Genomic DNA, 23590 nt, shown 5'->3' with positions numbered 1-23590 from the left:
ACACAAGGAGGAAGAGGGAAATATACTAGAAGGGAGAGGGGGTGGATGAACAAGGAAGATAGGGGAAGACTTAGAGAAGTATGAATAAGCTAAATCTGATAGTGGTAAATAATGATGGATCCTCAAATCCTTAACCTTGGAAAAACAGGGATCAAGACATAGTCTAAATGCGTCTATGGATATTGGTTTCCCCTCCCTATTATTGCAAAATAGATATTTAAATAGAATAGAAAGGAATATTGGGAAATATGATTACAGAAAGCTTATAAGCCCATCTTCAGCCTATAACTGATTCAATTAGCTAAAAGAGGTACTAGAATTTGTCCAAGGAAATAGGCTTCTTGCTAAGCCTTTGTGGAGTATAGGGCCTTAGGTGGAATCCTGAGTCCCACCCAGAACCTACTAAAGTACGACATTCCCAGTTGAAAGGACAGGCTGACCAACCCGGAGCAGCTAGAGGAACAGAAGACATTTCTTGAAAGAAAGACCAGCAAGGGGGGAAAAAAAGCAGACAGGCTGGTACAAGATCACCTGGGAGTCATCAAGGCAAGAAAAGCCAGTCCACTCAGGTAAACTCCTTTCCAAGACTGAAACTCAAAGGGAACACAAGAGCAGTCTTGTAAGCTCACTGGTCACCACACAACCATCACTGGTCTACTTGTGAGTTGAAGTGAGGGAAATGCAGCAATGAATACAAGGGCTGAGTTCAACCACAGACACCCATCGACCTTGAGATAAGACAGAGAGAAGAAGGGCTGGCTGGTCTGAAATTTAGGGAGACTTGGAAACTTCCTAGCCAACGGACACTGACCTAGCCACTGGCGGCTAAAGCTGAAAGTGAATGGGTCAGCTTGTCTAAAGTGGGAGGATGCATGCGAGAATGCCCAAACTTGCAGATAGTATCCATTTGACAGCTTGGATGGCTTGCTGATCAGAACTCACCAGAGGAAGATAAAGAAGTTTGATACAGGAAGCAAACATAAATTGCTGCAATTTGATGAACAGGACTTTTGCTTATGGATGTAGTTGCTCAAAATTCCAACCAAAAAGGAAGGATTCTTCATATCAAGGATCAAGCCTGTCCACTCAGTACACAGGTTTGATACAGATGGGTAATTGGGGTGCTATTGAGGCATGAAGAGTCTGGCTTACAAGCTTTCAAGAGTGTGTTCAGTTTCAGAATGAGGCATGTAAAGTAGAATCCCCATTGAATAGTTTTCCTCTTGCCCAGATAGGTCTGGTGAAAGGGGATGGATTAGGATGGGGATAGGATTCTTTTGAAACAATAGTGAGTAGTTAGTATCATGACTAATTGTGATTGTCACAACTGTAAAGGTAGAAGATGTGAAACAAAAAGCGAGGAGTAGTTAAACTTTCATTCCAGGTATAGAGGATCCTAGAACCATCAAGAAGGAAGAATATGAGCAGAGCATGGGATCCTAACCAGAAAAGCAGCGACAGCAGAGATGGAAACAGAAGCAATGGCACAGAGATAGAACCGCTGAGGACTCTAGATCCATGGAATGAGAAAGGCTTTGTTCCTGTGGGCAGGAGGCTGTCTTGCAAAATGGGCCCTTTGGTCATTTAAACAAGCACATATTTTCTGTGTGTTTGGTGTACATAAAAAGAAAAAGCAAGGGAGAGGGGATTAAAGTAAATACTGTTAACCGATGGTGTATGGAGGGGATTGTAATCAAAATACAATTGGTTGAGTAAGGCTGATGATCTGCCCTGTAAACTATCTCTCAATTCACAATAAAAGCTTTAAAAAAAAAAGAAAAGAAAAGAAAGAATACCAGAAAGTTGTTCCCTTGTGCTTTATTGACTATGCAAAGACTCTGTAGATCATGGCAAACTATGAATAACGTTGTGAATAGTAGGTACTCCAGATCGTTTAATTGTGCTCATGAGGAACCTGTACATAGAAAAAAAGGTAGTTGTTAGAACAGAACAAGAGGACACTGAACAGTTTAAAATTAGAAAAGGTATGTACTACAATTGTATCATCTCACCATATTCATTCCATCCGTATGCTGAACAAATAATTGGAGAAACTGGATTATATGAAGAAGTATGTGGCATCCAATTGGAGGAAGACTCATTAACAACCTGCCATATGCTGATGATAAAACCTTCCTTGCTGAAAGTGAAAAGGACTTAAGATACTTACTAAGGAAGATCAAAGATCACAGCCTTCAGTATGGGTTGCAACTCAATGTAAAGAAAACAAAAATCCCTACCACTGGAGCAATAAATTGTTGTTGTTGTTGTTGTTGTTGTTGTTGTTATGTGCAGTGGAGTCAGTTACGACTCATAGCTACCCTGTAGAGGGTTTCCGAGGCTGGAAATCTTTACTGGAGAAGACAAGATTGGAATTGTCACAGGCTTCATTTTAATGGGTCCACAATCAACACTCAGGGAATCAGCAGTCAAGAAATCACTCTTCAACGTTTTAAAAAGCTCTTGCGCAGCGGATTTGCCTAATGCAATACGTCGTTTGATTTCTTGACTGCTGCTTCCATCCGTGAGTTATACCTTATAACATGTGCAAACTGAGGGCACAGAGAGGTTTTGACAATTGTTCTACTCCTCTTCTATTCTCCTTCTGATCCTACCCTAAGCTAAGTACACACCTGGGAAAAATTATACACAGTTCCATTGACCACACGTAGGGCCCGCTTGTCCAGCCTCCCAACATCCTGTTCTCCAGTCCCTCTGATCTCCCTACTGTGTGTGGATATCCCCAAGTTAAAAGTTAAAGAATACGGATTGGTATATTGGGGATAACACTGGAATTGAAGGAAGTCTTTTAAAAAGACAATTTCAGGGTAATGCCTTAGCATGAAGTAACAGCTGTATTTGGATGCCTTAAGAGGTTCCTCATCTCTGACAAAGTATATCTATATATATAAGCATACTTGAAAAGGTGGTGTTAACAGGTACTAGGTGAGATTGAATAAGATCAAGTGTTGGCAAATATGTAGAGCTTGTTGTTGTTGTTGTTGTTACATGCCATTGAGTCTATTCTAGCTCCAGGCGGCCTTGTGCACGGTGGAGCAGGACACTGTCCAGCCCTGCACAAACCTCACGGTCGTTGCCATGCTTCAGCCCATTGCCACTGTCACTGTGATGTCTAGGAACTGGTCCCTCCTGGTAATGTGTCTAGAGGGTGGGAGGCAAAGTCTGGCCGTCTTGGCTTCTGAGGTACATTTTGGCTGTGCCTCTTCTATCACAGGTTTGTTTGTCTTCTGGAAATCCTTGGTACTTTTAATGAATTTTTCTAATACCAAAAAAAAAAAAAGAAAGAAAGAAATCAAATGATGGATTTCATTAGGGAAATCTGCTGCACAAGACCTCTTTAAAGTGTTTAGGAACAAAGATGTCAATTTGAAGACTAAGGTGTGCCTAACCTAAGCCGTGGTATTTTCAACTGTCTCAGATGCATGTGAAACTTGGACAGTGAATAAGAAAGATTAGAAGAATTGATTAATTTGAATTATAGTGTTGGAGAAGAATATTGAAAGAAAAACAAATAAATCTGTGTTGGAAGAAGTACAGCCAGAATGCTCCTTAAAAGCCAAGAGGGTGAGATGTTATTTCTCATACTTCAGACACATTACCAGGAGGATTATTCCCTGGAGAAGGACATTATGCCTGATAAAATGGAAAGCAGAAAAGAGAAAGACCCCCATGAATATTGACTGACACAGTGGCAGCTGCAATCGACTCAAATGTAACCGATGGTGCAAGACCAGGCAGTATTTCATTCTGTTGTGAATAGAGTCACTATGAGTCAGAACCAACTCAGTGACACCTACCAATATCAACAGCAAAGAGTGCATGTTTGGGCCCAGTGTCAAACCAGATGCTGACAAGCCCCCTCTCCCTTTCACTCCTAAACCCTTACATCCATTCCTGTGTCCACTGCATCCAGAAAGTAGGGAAACCATGCCCATGGAAACTGAAACATTTTAAGCATTAGTCTTTGATTCAGGGAACCTGGAACTCTTCCATTGAAGTGTCACTTTCCACAACCCACCACCATAATGCTAATGTCTTCTTATGTTAACACAAAGGTGGACCAAAGGAGATCTGAGACTTCTTCCAGCTCGGAAATTCTATGCAGACCCATTGGAAGTCACACAGAGGCCATCTTATTAATTCAAACTTGCAGAAGAAATTCTCCAAGTATAGAATCATTTATCATTTGCAGGAAGAACTCAGCAGAACTCAAGCTGTTCAAGTTCCCTTCTCCTTAGCCAAGCACGATTTCCTTGCAAAAGTTTTGGGTGGGATTTTTTTAAGCTCCAAAGAGGCTCTAAAGACTTTTTGGACATTGATCTGTACTTGTGTGCCATATGGCTAGAATTCAGTAGGAAGAAGTCAAGAACAGACAGAATGAGCCACTTGTGCCAAGCACCCAGTAATTTAGAGAGTGCCAAGAAAATGGATGGTTCAAAATGCCAAAAACAAAATTGAGAGCAGAATAGGCAAATCTTAAGAGGCACGAAAAAAAATGAATGCTCTGAAAACTTGATATATCAAGTTTTCTGCAAAACAAACCACCCCAAGACATGTTGGCTTAAAGCAACGTTTCTGTAGCTCACTATTCCTAGGGTCAGCAACTGGTGCCAACTTTATCTGGTTGGCATGGTCTGCTTGCACTTATATTCAAAGGTTTTGACTGCAATTGTTCATCTTAACTCCATGTGACTTGTCATGAACCATAACCCAAGCTAGTTCACATGGATCCTGAGAGCTCAAGATCCAATGATCAGATTTTTTTCAAGTATCATATGTGATACTGTCTCATTGGTCAAACAAATCACGTGGCCTATTTAGATTCAATAGGTGGGGAAAGATCCTACCTCTTGATGGGAGTTGTTTCAGTGCTCTGAATTTGGCTTTGACTCATAATGATCTGTATTGGCATTCTGAGGAGCAGCTGGTGGGTTTGAACCAATGACCTTGTGATTAGAAGTCCAGTGCTTATCTTACAGTGCCACACCAGAACTCCCTCCTGATAGGAAGAGCTAAAAATATGTAAATATGAAGATACAGAAATGGGAAGAGTTTGTGGTGATTTTTATAATCTATAACACGAAGATGCATTATTTTTGTTATTGTTAGATGCTGCCAAGACAGTTCCAACTCATAGAAACCCTGTGTACAACAGATCGAAATACTGCATGATCCTTCACCATTCTCACAGTCAATGTTAAGCTTGAACCCACTGCTGTTGACCCTCCACTTTACCTAGTATGATTTCCTCCTCCTGATAATATGTCCAAAGTGTGAGAGATGAAGTCTCACATCCTGGCTTCTAAGGAGCATTCTGGCTATACTTCTTCTAGCCCATGGTACTATTAATATTCTCATGCAAAACCATGACTAAAATGCATCAATTCTTCTAGTCTTCCATATTTGTTGTCTAACTTTCATGTGCATATGAAGATACTGAAAATACCATTACTTAGGTCAGATACACCTTTGTCCTCACACTGACATCTTTGCTCTTGAACACTTTGAAGAGGTCTTGTGCAGCAGATTGGTCTAATGCTGCTTTCATGAGTGTTGATAGTGAATACAAACAAACTGAAGTCTTTGACAACTTCAATCTTTTCTCCATTTGTCATGATGCCATTTATTGATCCAGTGGTTCAAGTGTTTTCTTTACATTGAGGTGCAATCCATACTGAAGGCTGTGGTCTTGGACCTTCATCCTAGGTATTTTAAGTCCTCTTCACTTCAGCAAGCATGTCATCGACATATGGCAGATTGTTATTGGCTCCCCCTCCAATCCTGATGCCACCTTCTTCTTCATATCATCCAGTTTCTTGGATTATTTGCTCAGCATACATTCACTTTGAAAAGCCAAGTCTAGGGAAAGATATTATAGGATAGGAGGCTAGCATTACATGACATTGTTTTTAAATAGTTCAAGACATACCATAGGTAAAAAGAATTGTGTTCTGAATGGAACCATAACAGATTACATAAAATAAAAGGAAGAACATTTGAACCATCAGAACTGTCCATAAAAGGCAAGGAGAAAGGAGAAAATATCTATTGGACACATACTATGAGTCGCATAAAATGACATTTCCTTTTTTAATTTTCTAATGCATGACCTCCCATATTTTATAGATGAGGGAGCATGTCTCAGAGAAGTTAAGTGATTTTGCTCAAGTTCACAAAGCTAAGATAAGGAAGAACTGGAATATGAACCTAAATCTCTTTAATAAATCCGCTCATTTGACACCATGTCATATGAGATGTTGTCTCATGTACTTTGGACATGTTATCAGGAGGACCCAGTCCCCAGAGAAGGACATCATCCTTGGTTGAAGGTCAGAAAAAATGAGGGAGACCTTCAATGAGACCAACTGACACATGGCTGAATGGATGGGCTCAAACAGTTGTGAGGCTGGCCCAGAACCAGGCAGTATTCCGTTCTGTTGTGCATAGGGTCGTTATGATTCATAACCAACTTGGGGGCACCTAACAACAACAACATGCTGCTTTGGGGCCTTTTTGGGATGAATGGAATAAAGGCATGATCACATTTGTTATGAAAATTGAGGTCTGTTGCAAGTATACAACAAGGAAATACTGCAAAGTTGCAAAATGCCTCCATAGGTCTTCACACTCCCTCACCTACCTCCTGACTCCGTTTCTAGCCTCCTACCTTGTTCTCTTTATCCCTCACCTCCAGATATCTAGGGCATTCATCCCCACCAAGACATGCTTCTTTATGGCTGACAAAGTGCCTTCATCTAAGTTCGGGTATAAGACTGGGTCTCTCTCTGCAGTATTTGGTTTTAAAGCATCTCCTGGGAATCAAGTAGTCAAAATGAGCATGTCATATAATTGCACTTTGCATACCATCTCTCAAAGGAGCCCTGGTGGTACAATGATTCAGGCTTGGCTGCTAACTGAAAGGTCAGTAGTTTGAATTTACCAACTGCTCCATGGAAGAAAGGTGTGGCAGTCAGTTTCCATAAAGATTTATAGTCTTCGAAACCCTATGGGGTCATTATGATTCAGAATCAACTCAATAGCAATGAGTTTGGGTTTTTCTTTGGGGGGGCAGGGGGTGGTTTACACTATCTCTCTACCACCCATCTGTCAGTTTGTCATATGTGATGGCATGCATGTTGTTATAATGCTGGAAGTTATGCCACCAGTATTTCAAATACCTGCAGGGTCACCGATGGTCAACAAGTTTCAGTGGAGCTTCAAGACTGAACAGATCAGAAAGGCCAATGATGGATGTACTACCAAAATATATCCAAGCAAAACCCTATGGAGAACAACAGAGTATTGTCTGATTCAAATGAAAGACAAGCCCCTAGATTGGGAGGCACAATGGCCAGCCACACCAATGGACTCAAAGATACCAACAATCATGAATACGGTACAGGACTGGACAATGTTTCGTTATATAATGGATTGGGTAGCCATGTGTGTTGTTGTTAAGTGTCATCAAGTCACTACCAACTCATAGTGACCCTATGTACAACAGAATGAAACACTGCCCAGTCCTGGGCTAACTTCACAATTGTTGCCATGCTTGAGCCCATTGATGCTGCCACTTTGCCAATCAATCTTTCTGAGGGTCTTCCTCTTTTCCTATGACCCTCCACCTTACCAAACATGATATCCCTCTCTAGTGAATGGTCCCTCCTGACAATATGTTCAAAGTATGAAAGACAAAGTTTGGCCATCCTGGCTTCCAAGGAGCACTCTGGCTGCCCTTCTTCCAACCAGATCTGTTGGTTCTTTTGGTAGCCCATGGTACTTTCAATATTCTTCTCCAACACCATAACTGAAATGCATTATTCTTCTACGATCTTCCTTATTCACCATCAAACTTTTGCATGACTATGAGGTTATTGAAAATATCCATGAGTATTCATGAGGAGAAGCCAAACCAAAGGCAGTTAACAACAAAAATTCTATCTCTGATCCTCATCAAATATGCATTGTTGTTGCTTTTAAGTGCTGTGAAATCGGTTCCGACTCATAGTGACCCTGTATAGGGTTTCTAAAGAGTGGCTGGTGAATTTGAACTGTCGACCTTGTAGTTCAAACCAACTTTGCAGTCCAGCACATAAACCCACAGCACCACACATTTGGTCAGTACAATTAATATCATTTTACAGATGAGAAACTGAGGCTCCAGATTCAAATCTAGACCCACCTAAAATCCCACAGTCTGTCTTTCCACCACTCTACTACACTCCCTCTTTAAAAAGTAGATATTGGGAGGAACCAGGAAGTATTAAAATGAGTATTAGAGAGAGATTTTCTTGAGTGGACTTGCCTTGAATTACAGCACATTCTACCAGAGCTGATGCTTAAAAAGTTCTGGTCAGTGACAAATTCATTTGATATGATCTTTCTTGCCATCAAATTTCAAATATTTTATCGTATTTGTTTCACTTTCTTTATTATAGAAAATTCCCATCATACACAATAGTGAAGCAGAGAGCATGAGGTTCCTCTGTCAATGGATCATCAGCTTGTTTGTTGGCAGATTCTCGAGTTATGAATCCCAGATGTATTATAAATATGAGCTGTTTTGCTCCCCAAATCCATAGTCAAGGACTATAGGAAGGTCCTCCTAGTATCACTTGAGCTGAACCCCTCAAGGTTGGGGCCACAAGACAAGGCCAAGTTTGCTAAAGTCATACATTGAGGTAATGGAATGGAAAGAATTAGAACCAGGGTCTCCCTCCCCATAGACCTTCCTGCTCTGAGGCACTAGATTGTTCACATGGTGACCAGCCCCTGAGTAGCCTCTGCCATCTCCAGAGGAGAAAGAAGAGGTCAGTGGGAATCGGACTTGGCCTCTATCCAGCAGGTTCAATGGACTCTGGCAACCATGCGTTCCTCTGACCTCCTCACTCTTTCAAGGGTAATTAACCAGCCAAATGGGTTCCCTGTGTTGAGTCTTTGTGCCCAAATAATCACCAACCCCCAATTGCTGGGGACAAAATCACTCCTGAGAGTCCCACCCTGACTTTCAATGTCATGTCCTTCATCAGCTCAGCTTGCATTATTTGAAAACTTGGAGCTCACACAAACGGTAGCCTTGTGAGAAGGCAACAGATTCCCAAGGTCCTGTCCTTGCTCAGAGACATATTTCCCAGGGAGAAAGGAGCTTCTCCCCAGGGAGAAGGCTTATATAGTGATAGGTCTCTGAGTGACATACATGGTTTTAGCTCCTCTACCAAAAGGTTGGTGGTTCAAACCCACCCAGCAGCACCTTGGAAGAAAGGCCTGGTGAAGTGCTTTCTGACAGCCAAGAAAATCCTGTGGAACTCAGCTGTGATACCTGGGGTCATCATGAGTTGGAATCAACTAGATGGCATTACTTTTGTTTTTCTTTTTTTACATATAGCACTTAGGCAAAGCTTAGAAGCATCCTTCTCAAATTGTGAACCCCTGGAGACCACAAAACCTAGAATGTATAGAATGGGACCCCTGTGTGGGGATTAGGCTGTGCATATAAAGCACATGTGTTAATTCATGCAATCCTAACCATAACCCTGTCAGATAAATGCTACTACCCCCATTATAATACAGAAAGAAAGAAAGGCACAGAATATAACTTGTTGAAAACCATGCAACTATTAAGTAGTTTGTTGTTGTTGCTGTTGTTGTTGTTAGGTGCCAGGAGTCAGTACTGACTCATAGCAACCCTGTGCTCAACAGAAGGAAACACTGTGCAATCCTGTGCCAACCTCACAATTTTTGCTACATTTGAGCCCATTGCTGCTGCCACTGCGCCAATCCATCTCATTGAGGGGTCTTCCTCTTTTATTGAAAATGCCATTGTGAGTCAGGTGCACCTTAGTCCTCAAACTGACATAAAATATTCTAGTGCTCTTCATCATGTTTCAATATTCAATATTCTGATGCTGGCATTGTTCCACTGCTATTCATAAGGTTTTCAGTGACTAAGTATTTAGAAGTAGTCCGTCTCCCTTTCTTCCTAGTCTGTCTTCATCTGGAAGCTCCACTGAAACCTGTCCACCATGGATGACTCTTATGATATTAAAAATACCCATGGCATAGCTTCCAGAATCACAGCAACATACAAGCCACCACGGTACGACAAACTGACAGATGAGTGGTGGTAGCAGAGAGTATTAATTAGAATAAAAGTTGTTTTAAATATTGTATAGACTACAGAAAGGGGTTATCACATGGGGAGAAGTTTTGTAGCCCAAAATATGAGACTTGAGCAGAGGAAGGCAATGAAGCATACCAGCAAGACCATTTGGAGAGAACAATATTTACAACGTCTTTTCTCAGCTCTTGGCTTACTTAATCTTGGCACTAACACGGTGATTACTATAACCCCCATTTCACAAGTGAAGAAACAGAGGCTCCCAGAGCACGAATGATTTGGCAAGTACCTAACTCAACATTAGGATGGACTCCACATCCTGCTCGCTCAGCTCCATGCCCAGGATGACATGTATTGAGTAGGGAAGACATGTGTCCTGCTTTGTCTAGGACAAAAACCCAAACCTGTGGACATCCAGTTGATTTTGACTCATGGCAATTCCAGGGGCCACAGAGGGGAACTGCTCCGTAGTTTTCTTGGCTGTAGTCTTTACAGAAGTCTTTCTTCTGTGATACTATTGGGTGAGTTTGAACTGCCGATCTTTCACTTAGCCATTGAATGCAAACCATTTGCAGCCCATTTGTGCCTATCAGGATGATATAGTCAGTAATAGTGTTCTTTCACTTTCATGACAATTCCTCTTTGGAGGATACATTATGAAACCACCTTAACTGTGAGCAATAATGTTCTCCAGGCCTATAATATCCACAAAGTGGAGCAGGGAGCACCTGCAGATCACCTTCCTCCCAGGAGGAGGTTGGCGAGCTTGGGGATGAGTGAGAGCTGCAGAGACTAAATTTAGGACAACACGTGTAGAGAAATTTTCTAGTTCCTTCCACCCACTCTCACCTCCAGCCAAGACTAATTGGAATAAGTGATTGCTCTCTGGTGAAAGGTTCAGAAAGAAGGGAGGGAAGTAACGGGGAGAAGAGTGAAGTAGATCAGGCCATTTGCCCGTATCTGGCTATATTTTGGAATTCATTAAACATCTGGGAGTTAAGATCCTCACAGAAAATCACCTGGCCCCCTGTCTATCACTAAGGTGACCCAGATTCCTTCAGCTTGTAGGCCTTTTACAGGTCATTGTCAACATCATTCTGAAAACCAATGACAGTGTTTCTGAAATGCCTTTTTCAGGTAGATACTGCAGATGGTGAACCAACATCACCAGGAAACCCCAGAAGAGTCATTATCAGACAGTGTCAGAGACACCCCACCTCGAGGGTACCAAGTGGCTAGAAGATCAGAACTGTGGAGTGAGAGGAAGGAGTGCTGGTGGCACAATGATTAACAGCTCAGTTGATAATTGAAAGATTGAAGGTTCAAGCCCATGAGCTGCTCTATGGGAGAAAGATGAGGCTGTCTGCTTCTGTAAAAATGACACCTTTGGAGGCCCTAGGAGGCAGTTTTATTCTATCCCATAGTCACTATAAGTTGTTTGTTTGCTTGCTTGCTTGCTTGCTTATGGAGTGAGAAGAGCGAAGGTTTGGGATGAGACAGAACTAGGGTTGAATTGTGCCCTATCCCAAACCAGCTGAGTGTTCCATGAACCAATATTTAGTTTTCTGCTCAAAGGAAGAAGACTCTGTCACACCCTATTGAGATTGGGGGCCACGGCTCTGGAAACGATCGTGTCGGAGACTAGCAGTTGATCTAATCAGAACATAGTCACAAAATGCATCTCAGTAACTTTATAAGGAATGAAGAGTGGTTAATTATGTGGTTCCACATACTATTTGTGTGTGTGGTGTGGTGCTGTGGGTTAATGCGCTGGACTTCAAAGTTGGTTTGAACTGCAAGATCAGTGGTTCAAGCTCAGTAGCTGCTCTTCAGAAACCCTTTACAGGGATGCTATGGGTCAGAACTAACTCCATGGCACTTAACAACAACATTCTACTTGCAGGAAGTATTATAGAGTCAAATTTTTCTGGACCTACCAACAGAATTCGGAGGACTCCCCCTCAGAAAAGCAGAATAAACCAGTGTGTTTCTTTCTTCTTTATCTGAGAGATGCAGAAAGGAGAGACGGCCAAGGTCTAGTCAAACATGTTTAGAGACATCGCAGTACAAGTCTTATGAAGCAGATAGATTGCTGTTCAAAATGGCGGCTGCAGACCCTTGGCTAGTTATTCTAAATGCTCTTTACCTCAGTCTCCTTGTGCAGGCATAAGTTGGAGATACTGTGAGTTCGGTTACAGAGCAGCACAATGAACTGAATATCATAATAAAGTAAATACAAATATCACACAAATGTTTTGGTTTTACAGTGAAAATAAAAGATATGTTTACACTCTACTGTAATCTAGTAAGTGTGCAATGTTGTTTTGTTGTTGTTTAGGGCTGTCAAATCAGGTTTGACTCATAGTGATCCTTTATAGGATTTCCAAGGAACAACTAACTGGTGGGTTTGAACCACCAATCTTGCATTAAAGCCAACCTTGAGGTCTAGTGTTTATCCTGTGGTACCACACCAGGACTCTTTTAGAAGTGTGCAGTAGCATTAGGATAAAGCTTGAAATATTGTGCGAATGATCAAAATGTGACACAAAGGAAGCACCTATTGTTGGGAAAATGACACCAGTAGACTTGTTTGTCGCAGAGCTGCCACACGCCTTCAATCTGTCAAAATAATGCAATATCTGTGAAGCACAGTAAAGTGAGATGAAATAAAGGAAGGTCTGCTTACATATAAAATGGAGACCAAGTTCTCTTCATACAGGTCTAGAAAACATTAGGTGATGTGGTTGCCCCAAAGATGTGTACAGAGGAATCACATGTTCTGCTTTGCCCCTGCAGTAGCCTTGGCTGTTGTAATTGTTGTACGCCATTGTCCAACTCATACAAACCCTATAGAGCAGAGTAGAATTTCCTAGTAGGGTTTCCAAGGCTGTAATATTTACAGAAGCAGACTGCTGACCAAGCGCTTAACCATCACACCATCAGGGTACCCAAATGCACACTATTAAAACATACATATCTTTTGGACCAAGCCTGAGACAAGGTTCAGAACCCTTCTTGGCTGTTGTTGTTAAGTGCCATAAGTCGATTCTGACTCATAGCGACCCTGTATATGATTTCTAAGGAGTGGCTGGTGGGTTTGAACTGCCAATCTTGCACCTAACAGTCCAGTGCTTATCCTACAGTTCCACAGCAGCCACTATTAATTGATCACAGTAACTCATAGGATTAAACTAGATATTGGCTCCATCTATCCTCAAATCTTGGAGTCCTGGTGTGGTGATGTGGGTTAATGTGCCAGACTGCAAATCCATTTGAACTGCAAGGTTGGTGATTCAAGCTCACCAGCTGCTCCTTGGAAACCCTATACAGGGTTGCTATGGGTTGGAACCGACTCGACAGCACTTCACAACAACAACAACCTTCAAATCTTAATCTGTTCTAGAACCAAGCTACCAGGTGGGAATACTTGCTGTTTTTGAGAAAAGTCAATTTGGCCAAGGGCACTGTGGCAGAGAGGGCTCTTTGTACACAACAGATTAATATCTTCCCTCACAAGGCAGAGCTGCTGGTGGTAGAAAACAGTGGGACAATCTGAAATGACATTTTCTCATCCTCACTTGAAGGAAGGCATGGCCTCGTGATGGTGTGAATATTCAATGATATCCATCACTTCCAGATCTGACCCATCAAGAACTCCCATGTGATCCTCCACTGAATGTTGGTGCCCTGGGCATCCTTAGAGTCCTGAGGTTTGGATTTCTAACTTATTATAGAGTTCAGGGAATTTATCCAGTGGGGTTTCATGTAAGTAAGAGATACATTTCATGTTTTAAAACATTGAGATATGAGTTGATTTCTAACCACCTCTATCAGTTAGCTTTAACTGAGAAACAAACCCCTCCCAAACTTAAACAACCATCATTTACTAGTGCTCGCAAATCTGTGAGTTGGCTGGGCAGTTCTGGGTATCTGGACTGGACGTTAACGATCTTGGCTGTGCTCACTCATCTGAGATCAACAAAGAGGTTGGCTGTGAACTGGAAGCTCTCAGATGGCTTGGGTTGAGTGATTCCACTTCCTTTCATGTGGTCCTACAGGCTTCAGCAGACTGGTGACCAGACTGGTGCCCACTGTATGGCAGGGGTCTAGAAGACACAGTGCCAACAGTCATGGCCTCTTGATTCCTTGACTTGGAGTTGACCAGTATCAGTTCCGCCATATTCCATTGGGCAAAGCATGTCATAAGGGCTCACCATATTCAAGGCTGAGGAAATATGTAGAGTCTGGAGGGTCAGAGAAAGAGAGGAAGAACCCCAATGAGATGGATTGGACAGGTGATGGCATTGATGGACTGACTCAAGCATGGCAACAGTAGTGAGGTTGACCCAGGATCCAGCAGTGTTTTGGTCTGCTCTGCATAAGGTTGTTATGAGTCAGTGCTGACTTAATGACACCTAACAACAAACGACTATGTTGGGAGGAGCTGAGAATTGAAGCCATTGTAACAATCAATACTACTGCACAGAAGTGAGTGTCACTGTAACGAATATTGTCACACTCAGCTGAGAATGACAGAGCCAGAGTTTAACTTCCAGACCTGATTAACATCAAATTGGAGCATTTTCTACGATACTATATTACTTACTATTTTAAGGAAAAAATGAACAGCTTTGGTGAAACTGACAGAAGCATCGTTCATGCAAACCCCACAAACGTATATATTGTTGTTGTTAAGTGCTGTCAAGTTGGTTCTGACTCATAGAAACCCTGTATAGGGTTTCCAAGGAGCATCTGGTGAGTTTGAATCACTGACCTTTCCATTAGCAGTCCAGTTCTTATCCTATAGTGCCATGGGGTTGGAAAATTCCCACTTTCTCCTGGTTATCCAAGGCATCCCCATGGCCACTGGAGAGGTAGAAGCTGTTGTGTTTTGCTACTTTGCAGATTTAGTGCTCCAGACATGGCTTCACCTCCCTAATTAGTTCTAATTGGATGTGAGGATCATGTTGGGTCACAACAAACTCAAAAGTTGAGTAATTTGAAAAGGATCCAGAAGTCAATTGCAAAAGAACTAGTTTTGTGATTTCCTGGGTGATGGCTCTTCTGTCTGCTTCTAACCTTGTCATGTAGAAGACTGAATTTCAAAAATGAGTTGATCTTAACTGAAAGATGGAAGCCCATGCACATTCAGTGGATCTTAGACCTCCTCACGGAACCAAACAAGCCAAATCCACTGCTTTCAAGACAATTCTAACCCACAACAACCCTAGAGAAAAAATTAGATCTGCCCACATAGAGTTCCCAAAGCTGTAAGTCTTTACAGAAGCAGACTGCATCATCTTTCTCCCATGGAGAGGCTGGTAGGTTCAAACTATCAACTTTTAGATTCGCAGTCCAATGCTTGACCCACTGTACCATCAGAGATCCTCCTCCTCATGGAGGGATTGTAATTCCTTTTACTTTCTGGGTCAGGGTAGCCCCGGGCATGTCAAAGGATGGTGGTTTCACCACTCCTCCAGTCAGCCAAGTCTCCTCAGCAGCCCTGGGCATCCCTTGAAGCTCCCACCTTAGTCCTTGTCAAAGACTCACTAGAAAGAATGTTCTATTTGGAAAAATCTGATAAATCATTTGATCCAGGTATATCATTTTACAGAAGGGCTGATTGAGGCCCCAAGAATAAAAGCTATTTGTTGTTGTTGTTGTTATGTGCCGTGGAGTCGCTTCCGACTCATAGCAACCCTGTACAGAGTTTCTGAGACTGTAAATCTTTACGGGAGCAGAAAGCCTCATCTTTCTCCTGTGGAACAGCTGGTAGTTTGGAACTGCTGACCTTGCGGTTCACAGCCCGATTCATAACCACTAAGCTACCAGAGCTTCTTTACCTAAGATTATATAGCTATGTCATCTGTCAGTTGATTATACTGTGGTGGCTTGTGTGTTGCTGTGATGCTGGAAACTATGACATTGGTATTCCAAATATAAGTAGAATCACCTATGGTGGATGAGTTTCAGCAAAGCTTCCAGCCTAAGACAGACTAGGCAGGAAGGCTTAGTGGCCCACTTCCAAAACTTAGTCAATGAAAACCCTAGAGATCACAAGGGAGCATTGTCTGATAGAAGGCTGGAAGGCAATCAGAATCCATAGAGGCCACACAACAATGGACTCAAGCATCCCAGTAATTCTGAAGATGGTGGAGAGCCAGGTACCATTCTGTTCTATTGCCTTTGGGGTAACCATGAATCAGACCCAACTCGCCAGCAGTAAGCAACAACAACATCCTAGTTGTGAGCAGCAGAGCCAAGAGGAGAACCCAGATGCAAGCACAATGGTACACCAGAGATGTCAAGGCCTTTAGACTCATCTGGATCTCAATTTCAGTCTCAGCTCTCCCATTTAGAGCTGTGTGATCTCAGGCAAATGCCTAACCTCTTTGCGCCTTAGTTTGTTCATCTTTAAAATAAACAATTTGCCTTATGATCTTCTAGGGTTATTTAGTATTTAAATGAGATAACATATATGAGGGTAAGTTAGAAAGTATTGCAACTAGGGTTCCAGTTCATTCATGCACAGGTTTAGTCCAAGCAGAACATATTTGAATATGTCTCTGTTATCAGTGGATGGCTGCAGACAAGTTCTCTCAGTAATACACTAGTCTTACTCTCAGTAGAGTGCCTTCCAAAAAAAGGGTCCAATCAGAAACAGAAGAGGGGATATGCTGGGCCAGTTCAACAGTTGAAGACTTAGAAGGTTATGGAAACTGTTTTGGGGGGATTCCAAATGGATCATCTTGATAGATTTTCTTGAAGGACACAGGACGATCATGAGGTCTTGTTAGAAAGAAGTTTTAAGAAAATGGAAAACAGCATTCGTGAGAAATACGCCAGGAAAATTGCACCGAGGAATTTTTTTTCCATCATGACAATACACTCACTCATTCTTCGAGGGCAGCAAGGCCAGAGAATTTTGTTGTGTGGGAAACCTTATCCCATCCACCGTACAGTCATGACCTTGCCCCTTCAGACTTCTTTTTGTTCTCTAAACTCAAAGAACACTTCAAAGGAACACGATCTGAGTTCCAAGAGGATGCCCAAACGGCCATTTTGATGTGGTGTAATTCGAAGAGTGCAGAATTCTTCAGGAAAGGGTTGTTGTTTTTGGTAAGTGCTGTCGAATCAATTCCAAACCATAGCAACCCTATATAAGATTTCCAAGGAGCCGCTGGTGAGCTTGAACCACCAACCTTGCAGTTTAAATGACCTTGCAGTCTGACACATTAGCCCACAGCGCCACACCAGGACTCCCAGGAAAGGGTTAGAGACCTAGGGACATGACCTTCAGAAGCATGTAGACCTAGATGGAGGATGTGTTGAGAAACAATAGCTTGCTTCTATTTTTCTATTTTTGTTTAAGAAAGGTGTCAATGCTTTTTGTAGCAATACTTTTTGACCTACTGTTGTATAAAACACACAGTAGGTGTTCAGCAGAAGACAACTGTGGCACTGGTCATACAGCCATCGTGGGGTTGAAGGTGTGATGGGAATCAGAAGCTGTCGGCCAAATGACTTTTCTGAAATCTTGAATCTTCAATAGAACACAAGTTCCAGAGAAAATAAGGACTCAGTCTGTTGATTCATCGCTGTGTTCCCAGAGCCTGGACACAGAGGACAAAAGCCATGTGTTGAGTGAGTACGTGGATTACTTATTCACTGGAGCAACAGAGAGTGCAACTGTGGGTATTTTATTTCCCTAGGGTAAATAACAAGCTCAAACATTAGTAAAGCTTCCATAAAATTAATACGTAAAGAGGGATGATGGGGTAGTTTAGCATAAGACTTTAGTCCAGAGTCCTGGATTTGAACCTCAGCTGTCATCCATGAGTATGTGACCTTAAATAAGTCATTTAACCTCTTTGAGCTTCTATTTCCCATTTACATGATGGGAGTAATCCTTCAAAGAGCTGTTGTAAATAATAAAAAGAGCAAGGTTGTTTGCTTAGCTTAGTGTCTAACACAGAGTGGGGATACCATCTGTAGAAGCTACAAAACAGGAAACGAGCACAGCCCCACATCCTAACCTCCTTCATGGAGGGAGATGAGGCTAGCTTCTCACCTAGGCATCCCAGCTGGGTTCATTGAAGATAACAGTCATGGGAATCCTCTGCCCTGCTGTGTGTCCCTACCAGCCCTGACTTCCAGAATCCTATTCTATTACAAATAGTCTAGTTGTCTCAAATATTGCTAAACCAAGTAAGGAAAAGTGGGTGAGGGGAAGAGTGGGGACTTGCCACTGGTGAGCACCAACTCTGTGCTTAGCCCATTCGTATGTGTGATTTTCCCTCTGCAGTTAGACAAAAGGAACCCTATCATTGATGTTGTGTCTCTATTTGCATTGGCCAACAAAAGGCAAATACTCAATTCATGACCCCACTTTAATGACTAGGTGGACCCATAAGTTTGCATATGTATGTCCTTACTATCTTTCCATCATATCTAGTTCAGAAGAACTCAAATATTTGGGGAACTAAAGATAGATATTCATCAATCAGTAATCCTATTTAATCTTTCCGCCCACTAGAGAAAGGCATCGCTAGCTCCACTTTGATGTCCACTAAGTAGTCTCCAAGGTCAAGTGACCTGGCCAATGCCACACAGGTACTACCAATGGCAGAACAAAATCCAAACCCTAATCAGACTGACCACAGGACCCATCTCCTTCCCATGATGGCCAGGACACTCTCACTAGGACCCCTTGCTCCCACTCTCCTTGACTCTGCTGGTCTCCTCCTCCCCTGATACAGGAAAGTACTATGTGCAAGATGATCTCCTTGGGGAAAATTCTCAGAAAAGGAATAATGGAGCCAAAAGCTATGAACCATCTATGGCTCAAATGCTATGTGAAGGCCTCATCATTTTCCCCAGACTCAAGGACGGAACATGATCTGCAAGGCCATAGTCTATTAGTGACAGGACGCTCACAACCCCACACTCTCTGACTCCCACAACCCCACACTCTCTGACTCCCACATGTGCAGGGTTTGGAACTATATGGTAGTTTCCAAGCCTTTCTCCAAAATCTCCTCACCAATATCATGGTGCCCAAAGCCCTGGAAACCAGAGTCCTGGTGTGACACTGTGGGATAAATCCCTGGACCACAAAGTCAGTTTGAACCACAAGGTAGGCAGTTCAAACTTACCAGCCACTCCTCAGAAAGTCTATACAGGATTGCTATGAGTCGGAACCAACTCAACAGCATTTAACAACAACAAACCACTGGCAGCTGTTCTTCAGGGTTAAAGCATGAGGTTTCCCAGGAGAGTAAATAATGATTTCAAATATGATGGTGAGGATAGGCTCAACTTCTAACATCGATGTCACTGTCACTGCAGAGAAACAAGACTCTGAGGAACTGAGATCCAGGATGGGCAAAGTGTTGTGGAACCACCTCTGTTCCAAAGGCTCTGCTTAATGCATTAAGTTAATGTCAAGCCATGGTGACACCACATGTGTCAAAATAGAACTGTGTCTCACAAGGTTTTCAGTGGCTACTTTTTTGGAAGGAGATCGACCAGCTCTTTCTTACAAGAAGTCTTTGAGTGGACTCACCCTCCAATCTTTTAGTTAGCAGCAGAGAATGAACCTCAATGTAAAGAAAACAAAATTCCTCACCACTAGACCAATAAATAACATCAAAATAAATGAAGAAAAGATCGAAGTTGTCAGACTTCATTTTGCTTGAATCAACCATCAACACTCATGGAAGCAGCAGCTAAGAAATCAAATGATGTATTTCATTAGGCAAATCTGCTGCACAAGAACTCTTTAAAGTGTTGAAGAGCAGAAATATCAGCTTGAGGACTAAGGTGCACCTGACCCAAGCCATGGTGTTTTCAATAACCTCAGACACGTGCAAAAGCTGGACAGTGAATAAGGACAACCATAGAAGAATTGATGAATTTGAGCTATGGCTTTGGAAAATCTTAAAAGTACCATGGACTGCCAAAACAACAAACAAATCTGTGTTGGAAGAAGTGCAACCAGAATGCTCCCTGGAGGCCAGGATGGTCAGACTTCACTCATATTTCAGACAGTTGTCAGGAGGGACCAGTCACTGAAGAAGGAGATCATGTTTGGTAAAGTGGAGGGTCAGTGACAAAGGGTAAGACCTCCTTTGGATTGGCACAGTGGCATCAGCGGTGAGGTTGTCCCAGGACTAGGCAGTGTTTCATTCTGTTGTGCACAGGGCTGCTATACGTCAGTACTGACTCAATAGCACCTAACAACAACAAGAGGAGAATGAGAGAATGTTAACTATTTGCACCACACAGGAATTCATAATCCCCTCTGATGATAGACAAGAGTCATGCAGGACAACACAAATTAGATATCTACACAGAAAGTATTCTTCTCACACTGAGCTGCTACCTTCTAGTCCACTTTAACTGATCTTAGACTCAACTTCTTCATCTGTTAAATGGGGTCCATAAGACATAACAGGGCTATTGTAAGGATTAATGAAATAACCCAGGTTAAACTCTGTCATCTTGAGCAGCATATTGAAAGCTAAAAATGGTATTTACATGAACTAATTGGATCTGTGGAGTCCTGGTGTGACACTGTAGGATAAACACTGGACTGCTAATCTGCTAAATGCAAGGTCGGTGGTTCAAATCCACCAGTCTTTCCTTGGAAACCCTACATAAGGCCACTATGAGTTGGAACTGACTAGACAGCACTTATCAACCATAATTGTATTTGTACAGTGGTTTGTTTTTTGAGGATGTCGTTATTGGGATTTGGGTGAATGTTTACAGAGCAAATTGTCTTTCCATCCAACAATTCATATACACTTTTTTCTGAGACTTTGTTTGCAATCCCCACAATATAATAGTACTCTTCCCACTTCCTTCATTCCTTTACTGTTTTCCATTTCCATTCATCCTTCTTTCCTACCCCTTCCTGTCTTCTGAGATTTATCCCTGGAAAATGCTGCCGTTTTGATGTTGCATGGTTAATTGTTCTAAGGAGTGCATGCCTCCTTGGTATCATTGTTCACCTTATAGGCCTGTGTACTGTGTGACTGGAAGTTGAGCAACGGGGGTGAGTTCGGTTCTGGGTTTGAAGGATGTCTAAAGGCCATAGCTCAAGGGTTCCACCAGTCTTATCTGACCAGTAAACCTGGTCTTGTTTGTGATTTTGAGTTTTGTTCCACACTTTTCTCCCACTCTATCCAGGAACTCCTATTGTGGTCCCTTTCAGAATGGTGAGCAGTGGTAGCTGGGCACCATCTAGTTCTTCTTGTCTACACAATGTTCTACAGTTTCCAGTATTCAATGGACATTATGTCTGTTACAGTGGTTTAAATAAATGACAGAGCCAAGTGGCCCAAGATTAATCCCAGATGTGGTATTAAAAGAAGGGATAAATTCAGCATAAACTGATTCTACTTTTCACTCTATTTTCCCTGCACCTGGGTCCTAGAGGATCAGAACTTCCTGTTTTCTGGTGACAGTCCTGGTTTACTCTGGTTATATTGGGTTATTATTAATAGCTCCCCCTTTACTCCCAAGATATGAATAATATGCTATATAATCATGATCGATCTGCATATAAAGCTGTTGCTGTTGCATTGATTCTGACTCATATTGATCAGGCAGGTGAGAGTAGAACTGACCCACAGAGTTTCCAAGTTATACACCAGACTGTGAACCACAAAGTTGGTAGTTCTAGTCCACCAGTCACTCCATGGGAGAAAGATGAAGCTTTCTGCTTCTATAAAGATTTTCAGCCTCAGAAACCCTACATATGGTCACTGTGAGTTGGAACCGACTCAACAATACACAACCATGACTACCACCAATCTTTGGAGTGACTTGTGAATTCAAACCACCAACCTTTCCGTTAGAGCATTAAATTACTGCTCCACTAGGGTTCCTTCATTCTACCTGTGTTGTTGTTAGGTGCTATCAAGATGCCTCCAAGTCATATCAACCCAATGCACAACCCAATGCACAACAGAATGAAACACTGCCCGAGCCTACATCATCTTCTTAATTGTTACTATGTTTGAGCCCATTGTTGCAACTACTGTGTCTATCCATTCCATTGGGATCTTCCTCTTTCTTGCTTGCCCTCTTAGCATGATGTCCTTTTCCAAGGACTGGCCCCTTCTGATGATATATCCCAAGTACATGAGACAAATGCTCACCATCCTCACTTCTAAGGAGCCTCTGGCTGAGTTCTTCCATGGTAATTCCAATATTATTCACCAACACCATAATTCAAATGCATCAATTTCTCTCTGGTCTTTCTTATTGGTTGTCCAGTTTTCACATGCAAATGAGATGACTGAAAATAACATGACTTGGGTCAGACACACTTTAGTCCTCAAAGTAACATCTTTGCTCCTTAGACACTTTAAAGAGATTGTTGCTGTTGTCGTTGTTTTCAGTAGATTAGCCCAACGCAATATGTCCTTTTATTTCTTGACTGTTGTTTCTAATGAGCATTGATTGTGGACCCAAGTAAAATGAAATCCTTGACACCTTCCTTTTTTTCTCTATTCATCATGATGTTGTTTATTGGTTCAGTTGCGAAGATTTTTTAAATTTCTTTACATTGAGATTCAATCCATACTGAAGGCTATATTCTTTGCTCTTCATCAGTAAGTATTCCAAGTCCTCTTCACTTCCAGAAAGCAAGGTTGTGTCATCTGTATATTGTAGGTTGTTGATAAATCTTCTTCAATCCTGATGCCAGGTTCTTCTTCATATAGTCCAGCTTCTCAGATTATTTGCTTAGCGTATAGATTGAATAAGGATGGTGAAAGTATACAACCCAGGTGCACACCTTTCCTAATTTTAGAATCACTCTACCTGTGTTGTTGTTGTGTGCCATTGAGTCGTTTCTGACTCATAGTGACCCTATATAGAGCTTCTGAGAGCAGCTGGTGGTTTTCAACTGCAGACCTTGAGGTTAGTAGTCCAGTGCTTATCCTACAGTGTCACCAATTGGCCTGGAGAGATCTGGGGTTGATGTTATAATGTTGCTGCTAACTACATTTTGTTTTTATATTTCTTTTAGATACTGTTTTGAGGTTATTAAAAGCACCATTTTTAAATTTAGAAATAATTTCTGCCTTTCAGATTGGATAGCTAACTTTAACTTTGGAGTAAATTCTTCCATTGCCCTGGAAGGATCTTCCTATATCTGTAAGTTTAAGTACTCACCTCCCCACTGTTCTTGGAGGAATAAATCTGAATTTTCTCAAGGACCAGGAAGGAGTCCGATACTCAGAGGAGTCAGGAGTTTCTGGCAATGGGTTGTTTAGAGGTCAAGGGAGTTTTCCCTTGCCTTTTGGGGCAGACCAAGAGCTGAGTGAGGAGGCAGCTGTATATGTACGATGAGATGAGGTATAGGCTGATTCCAACAATAGTCACCTGGAATGGCAATGGGAATGTTTGAGCTGCACTTAGAGACTGTGGTTGCTGTTA

This window comes from Chrysochloris asiatica, unplaced genomic scaffold, assembly GCF_000296735.1.
Source record: "Chrysochloris asiatica unplaced genomic scaffold, ChrAsi1.0 scaffold00001, whole genome shotgun sequence".
NCBI lineage: Eukaryota > Metazoa > Chordata > Mammalia > Afrosoricida > Chrysochloridae > Chrysochloris > Chrysochloris asiatica.
The sequence above is the reverse complement of the archived record's forward strand: the minus strand, read 5'-3'. Positions refer to the sequence as shown.